At 45.4% G+C, this 6,649-nt stretch overlaps 1 long non-coding RNA gene across 7 annotated transcripts; it reads left to right on the top strand.

The window, feature by feature from the left end:
* On the top strand, nucleotides 1–3,227 carry LOC107201172. 7 transcript variants are annotated; one of them, XR_001520058.1, is made up of 5 exons: nucleotides 1–46; nucleotides 178–611; nucleotides 720–1,837; nucleotides 2,226–2,286; nucleotides 2,615–3,227. It is a non-coding gene; the product is annotated as an uncharacterized LOC107201172 (long non-coding RNA). The 7 variants fall into 7 exon arrangements; XR_001520057.1 differs by lacking the exon at nucleotides 1–46 and having other exon boundaries at nucleotides 53–320; nucleotides 415–611; XR_001520056.1 differs by lacking the exon at nucleotides 1–46 and having other exon boundaries at nucleotides 53–611; nucleotides 2,226–2,290.
* Nucleotides 3,228–6,649: the final 3,422 nt, after the last annotated feature.

Raw genomic sequence — 6,649 nt, forward strand, 5'->3', positions numbered from 1 at the left:
ACCCCTGTGACCCTGCCTGCCAAAAATAACCCCCAGCACCCTGCAGGTAAATCACCACCCTGGTTTTTACTTTCTCTTTTTTTTTTTTTTTTTTTTATCAGCTCTATATGGCCTTGTGATATATTCTTTTATATCAAATCATATGTAATACATCACTGAATCCTTGCATCCACACAGAATCAAACTGCAGACCAGTGCCCTGTTAGCAGGAGGAGAGGGTGTGGGAATTGGCAGGGTGCTGCTGAATTCCAGTTTCAAGAGGTGGATCCCTTTCCTGGGATGGGCAGGGTGGTTTTCATCCCTCCTGGCTGAAGCTCCCTGTAAGTTCTCTGGGATAAACCAGGTAACCACCAGGATGAGCCAGTCCATTTGGGATGGCTCACCTCTGCATCTGCCTGTTTCTTTGCTTTTCAGAAAACCAAAAATGAAAAGACCCTGCGAATTTTACATCCCAATCCACTGAACCTGGGAGCATCCCTTTTCATTTTGTATCGTACAGGGCTCACTGCATGCTGCCTTCTTGACATCAGGGAAGATGCTCCTGGATCCACCAGGAAAAAAGTCCTGAGTTCACTCCAGTACTTCAGCAAAATCCTGATCATTTTCTCTAGGTATTGATGGGAGCTTGCTGCTATCTTAAATGCAAGATCAGCCCCAGTCCTATTCTTCCTCTGTTCATTAAAATACATTGATTTAAACCTGTTGCTCTCTTTCTACAGCTCAGCTCTGCTATGATCCCACATCCAACACCTGCAAGCCAAACATAGCCTAGATCATCTCTGGATAGGACTGGGCAACTTTTGTACAGCTGTCATTTTAAAGGATAATTACAAGCATGACTTACAGGATAATAAGCAGAGATAAAACTAATTCCAGTAACCCATCTCACTGTGGTGGAACCAGGGAAAAAAAACTCCTTTGCTGCACTTTATGGGAGGAAGGGAGCAGTCGAGACTGAGCACTGGTGCTGTCAGTCGGTGTCACTGAGGAGGTAACCAGAACGAGTCTGTCCAAAACCAGCAAAGTTTGGTAAAGATTTTGAGCTAGATTAAACTCAGGGAGAGGTTTATCTGCCTGTGCAGCCTCCTGAATCACCAGCTGGGGATGTGCAGGGAGCGGCATCCTGGCACCCCATCCGCCTGCACCAACATTTCGGGTTGAGTAGACAGAGGAACGTCAAAGAGAGGTCTAAATGCCCCAAATGACAAAGAACCTTTTGCTCCCCCAGTGCCTGATGTCACCATCTCAGCCAGGGCATGCAGCATCTTCCAGGAGCCCAGGGCTGCATCACAAAGGAACAACGGGATAGAGGCACCAAACCCCTGCCAGGTTTTATGCCTCATAAACAAACTGCCTTGTAAATATGCCTTGTAAATAAAATAAATAAGTACAGTAGTAGTGATTTCCTTTGGTTTCATCAGCTGATAAGCTTACACCAATGTGAGATGCTGCCAAAACTGCATACTGGTCCTGTCCCTGCCCTTACTCCAGCCTTTCTCCCCATCCTGGTTTTGGCTCAGCACTGTCAGTTTTTGGCTGGGCTTATTCCGGCTTGCAGGTCAGTGGTGACAAGGGGAGGTGGAAAAGCTCTTCTGGAGCCCCAGCATCACCCTTTCATCCCACTCATTTATTTCTTCCTTAGCCCTCCTTACGAAATTTCCCACTGAGGACATTTCTTTTCCCTCTCTCCTTTTTTTTTCCAGCCACTTCATTTATTGCCAATGAACTGATTTGTTCAAGCTGAGAAGGGTCAGCAGATAATGGAAATATGTGTTTATGGGGAAAAGACAGTGCAAATGCCAAGGAAATATGGCTGTGAGGCAGCTGGAAAGCCAAGGTGTAAACATTTTAATTTACTGACTAGGGAAGAATGGAAAAATCTTTGTTGTTGTTATTGTCCAAATAATATAAATGGTAACAGAGCTGCTTTATGACCATTTCTTTGTTAGTTATAAATATTTAATAGTAATACATATTTAGAGATGTATGTATAATATATATTATATCAATACATAATACAAATACATAATATATAATACTGTAACATGTATATATGTAATGATGCATATATATGTAATGATATGCAAATATGTAGTAATGTATATATTATTTCTATATCTTATGTATATTATACACATATATTTTTCTATATTATATAAACATATCTTTACAACTTCACCTACAATATAAATCCAGGAATTTATATTATATACATATAATTCCAGGTGCATCCAGGCATCCAGCAACGTAGACATGATACACACAGGGATCCCCAAGGATGTGTGTGTGCGTATGTAATATAAACATTTATTACTTAATAATATATTCTATTATATATTCTATTATATATTCTATTATATATTCTATATATATATATTCTATTAATATATTCTATCTTCTATATATTTAATCTATATACATTTATATTATGGATGTGCTAGAAATGATACAATATTATACTATATATATATAGTGTATCTATATATTATATACAATGTTATACAATACAATATACAGGTCTAGAAAAGCTGTATAATACGTATAGTTATATATTGTAATTTTTCTTTTTCTTTTTTTTTTTTTTCTTTTTTAAATCTGAATGTTGGCCCAAAAGGACAGTGAGTGACTGGCAGCAGTAAAAGGCCACCTCTGGGCCCCCTTGGGTGGGGCACACGGGACACGGTTGCACCTGAGCTCTGCCGGCTCCTGTTTATCCAGCAGCCGCCCGACACATTCCCGGTTGCTCCGGAGCTTTGTTTCCTGACCAACACCCATTTGCAGTATTTCCCAAACAAGCGGAGGCTCATCAGCGAACACCATCGCTCCCACTCCCTCTTCCAATTGTCCCTGCGGGCTGGGGAGCAGCCGAGTTCAAGCAGTCCGTGCTCGGGCATCAGCCGGGGAGGACGTAAAGCATTAACGAGTTTAATATGACCAAGCAGACCAAAGGTTTCAAAGTGCAGCATTGAAAAATATCCCTGTGGCACCGGTCTGTGATACCCCAGGGCTTCAACATGAGGTGCAGAAACCTGTCACTGCCTTCTTCTGAATTCCTTCCTATTTAAAAAGGGATAAAAATTCACATTTCATTTCATTTTAGTTTAAGAAATGGGATTCTCCCTACCCATGCCGTGCTCACATAGCCATTGTTCAACTCCACCTGGTTCAATGCTGGAACAAAATAAAATATAAAATTAAATTAAATTAAGATAATACTTTTAATTCTATACCTTTCTCTCTGTCTCTTTTCCATGTTTAAAGCAAGGACACACATCACACCTTTGCAGCATCAGCTGAAAGCCACTGAATCAGAAATAAGCCTGGTTGTACCTAAAAATCTCCTGTTAACAGCCTGAGCAGGGACCATCTACAGGTTTTGGGTGCTCCCCCTTGGAGCAGCAGCATTCTTGAAAAGTAACTGAGCCAAAGAGGAATGGAGCAGAGGCTTTGAGGGCAGGCTCTCCGGGTTTGGTGGGGGTTTAGGGGTGCTGGGAATGGCTGGAGCTGCTCAGGCCTCACAAGGGAATGGGGGTTATTTCACCCACAGATAGGCTGGACAAAAGATCTGGAATAATTCAGGGTCTATTTTTACCTCCCTTCTTGCAGGAATTTTGTGGTGGCTGGCGCCTGGTGGCATGCCGGCACGCAAAACGCGCTCCTGGCGCAGGGCTGGGAGGGGGTGTTGGGAACAACGCAGCCCTCTCTGGTCTGGAGGTGCTGGGGGAAGACAGCCAGAGGGGAAAGCAGGGTTCCTATAGGTCCTGTCCTGCCAGCTGCTTCTCTGCGTGCTGGAAGCCTTTTTACTGGTTTTTCACAGAAAACAAAACCCTCCCGACAAGCCCTTATGACAGATGACAGATGAGTCTTGTCCTTATCGCCACCCGGTTGTCGCCCCTTCACATTTGCCCCTGGACCTATTCCCACCGCTATAATTAACAGCAAATCAGGTGTCAGCTTGCTCTGTTGGACACAGCCGTGGAAATTCTTGGCACGGTTCTCTTCCTCTCAGGGCTGGAAGCCAAGTGCTGGAGACATGGGAGAAAAAAGGCTCATTACGCCTGCAGCGGGGTGAGAGCCTTCCCCTTCCTCCCCTGCATGGCCAGGACTGCATCCAGGACCTAGTTCAGACCCATCTGTGTGCCCACCCAGCAATCCCAGGAGGGGAGAGCCTTGCAGGGCCACGCCAGGCTAATTCACCTCCCAAGGTTTGCAGGGTGGTCAGGCAGGCTCCCTGCAGCCTGGGGCACGGTGGTGGACCTTGGAATGCTGGTGCTGAGGGCCTGCCCTGGGGGTCTGCAAGGAATGGGGCTCACTGGGTGATGAGCCTCCCTTGCTGCCCCACTGAGGCTGACTGGTGACATCAAAACTTCCTAGCCCAGAGGATTAGGGACTAACACTGCTGGTGACTCCTCCTGTGGGTTCAGTGAAACATCTCAGCAGGATTTTGGTGCCTGCCTGGCAGCTGGAGGCAAGGGGAGAGAGGTGGTTTCCAGGTCACTCTGCTTGGCCAAGTGGAGCATGAGGAGGTGTTTGACCAGCCAGTAATTTGGTCTGAAGTGTTGGACATGCAGGAAGAAAGGACATGCACTGGGGCATGGTGAACCTGGCTACGAAAGGCACCAAATAGCAGTCCTCTTAGTGACTGATGTCACTAAGGTGAGTTAAGAACAAGACTGAAGGAGTTACTGTAGTTTTTCAGGTTTCTCTACCAATAGACCATGGGGTTTTTCTAATGAGTCATAGATCTGCAGAAAAACAGAGGCCAGGAAGGAGCTCTAGATCGGGGACCTCTGGAGCTCTGGACCTCCAACTCCTACTGGATCAGGTTCCTCAGGGCCAAGGTTATCATATCCCAAGATAGATATTCCACATCCTCGTTGGGCTCCATTGTTGGATCACTCTCATGGAAAACACATTTGTTCCTGATATCCTACTGAAATTTATCTTCTTCCACCTTGTGCCCACTGCCCCTTGCATAACATCTGAGAAGAGCCTGGCTCCAACTCTGTCTCTGCTCTGGCATTCACCTTTACTGGGCTTGCTGAGGTTCTTGATGGACCCTTTCTATGGCTGAAGTTGTCTGGTTATTATCTCTGGATTGCTCCTGTTCTCAATCACATGGGAGAAACTTAAACTACTGACACGTCTTAATACAAAATCTCAGATTAAGAAAACAGGAAATATCTTCAAGCAGTTAAGGGACACATGCCTAAACACACTAGTTTATGCTTCATCCAACAAGATGCAGAGAACTCTAATTTTTATTTTGAAGTTTAACAGTAAGTTCTAAAGCAAGGTTAATTTAAGGTAACATTAGAATCTGGATGAGAAGGGAAATATGTAATATTCTCACAGAACTGAGCAGCAGCAGAGGCTTAAGGTGAAAGAGAAGGTTAACCCTTAGTTATGGGGTGATTTAACCACAAATTAGAACAGCAGGTTTATCTGTACTAAAAATGCCCATCTCCTATCCCCAACTATCCCAAAAAATAATTTGGCTGCATACTTATTTAACAACTACCTCCATATCTATTTCTTCCACGTGCAATTCTGTATTAACCACGTGCTATCAAATACGAAGAGGCACAAACAAGAGCAAAACAAAATCTAAGCTTCCTTCTAACTGCTACTGAGTTTATTAACCTGCACACACACATTAATCCCTGAGGCAAACAGGGAGCAGAAATGCACAGGAAAGACCTACTGGCACCATTCAGTGCTCTGTTTGTCTAGCAGCCCTTCCCTCCCATGTGCTGGGATTGTGCCCAGGCTTCTGCAGCAACCCCAAGCTTTGCAAAACTCTCTTCCCACCAAAGTTCCCTCCAGAGAGATTACTTTTTTTTCCCAATTCACCACATTTCTGAATATTTTTTCTTGTGAAACAATACAACAGAGTTTGTCCCAGAGAAGGAATGGTGCTCTTCAGCCAACTCCTAGTCCTGCAACACGGCAAAACCAAGCAGAAGACCAGCCCCAGTGTGTCCACGTGATCCTTTTTCCCCCTTGAAATGCATAAAATATATTAATTTTGGTTTTATTTCTTGCAATGGTTGTGACCCTTATTGGTAGATCACCAGCCTCCTTCCCTGGCACGTGCAGGATTACATGCACCACTGCTGGCGTAAAGAACAAAACGTCACCTGTTTTCAAGCATATAAAAACCCCTCAAGGCCACCAGATCTTTTCTGGGCCCATGGTTCAAGTGGCAGAAGCCTATCCCTTGATGGTGGTGCTGCCAAGCACCCTGAGGGTGGAGCAGCCCAAAGAGCCAGTGGCGACCTCCCGGTTTCCACCTGTGCCACATCCTCGGCGCCGCTGCTGAGGGAGTGGGAGGAACAATCAGGACTCGCTGCTTTGCTTTGTGTTAGCTGCAGGCTGGGGTGACAGGATTAGGAAAATCCAATGGAAAGCCACAACCAGAGCTGCTGCATCCCAAAATTCCACCAGTGACGTGGGGCTCCCCAGCAGCCGAGTGCCTCTCCACAGCTTCCTCTCACGGACACACCACGTGGTGTGAGTGCCGCCTTCTCGAGGTCACGCTGCAGCAATTCCACAGAGCAGAGATGAGGTGTCCTCATGGGATTTGGCAGGCTCCTGCTGGACCAAATTTAGGATGGCCTCAAGCCTGGAGCCATGGCTCCATGGGGCT

The sequence above is a fragment of the Parus major genome, chromosome 3 (genome assembly GCF_001522545.3).
Source record: "Parus major isolate Abel chromosome 3, Parus_major1.1, whole genome shotgun sequence".
Lineage (NCBI taxonomy): Eukaryota > Metazoa > Chordata > Aves > Passeriformes > Paridae > Parus > Parus major.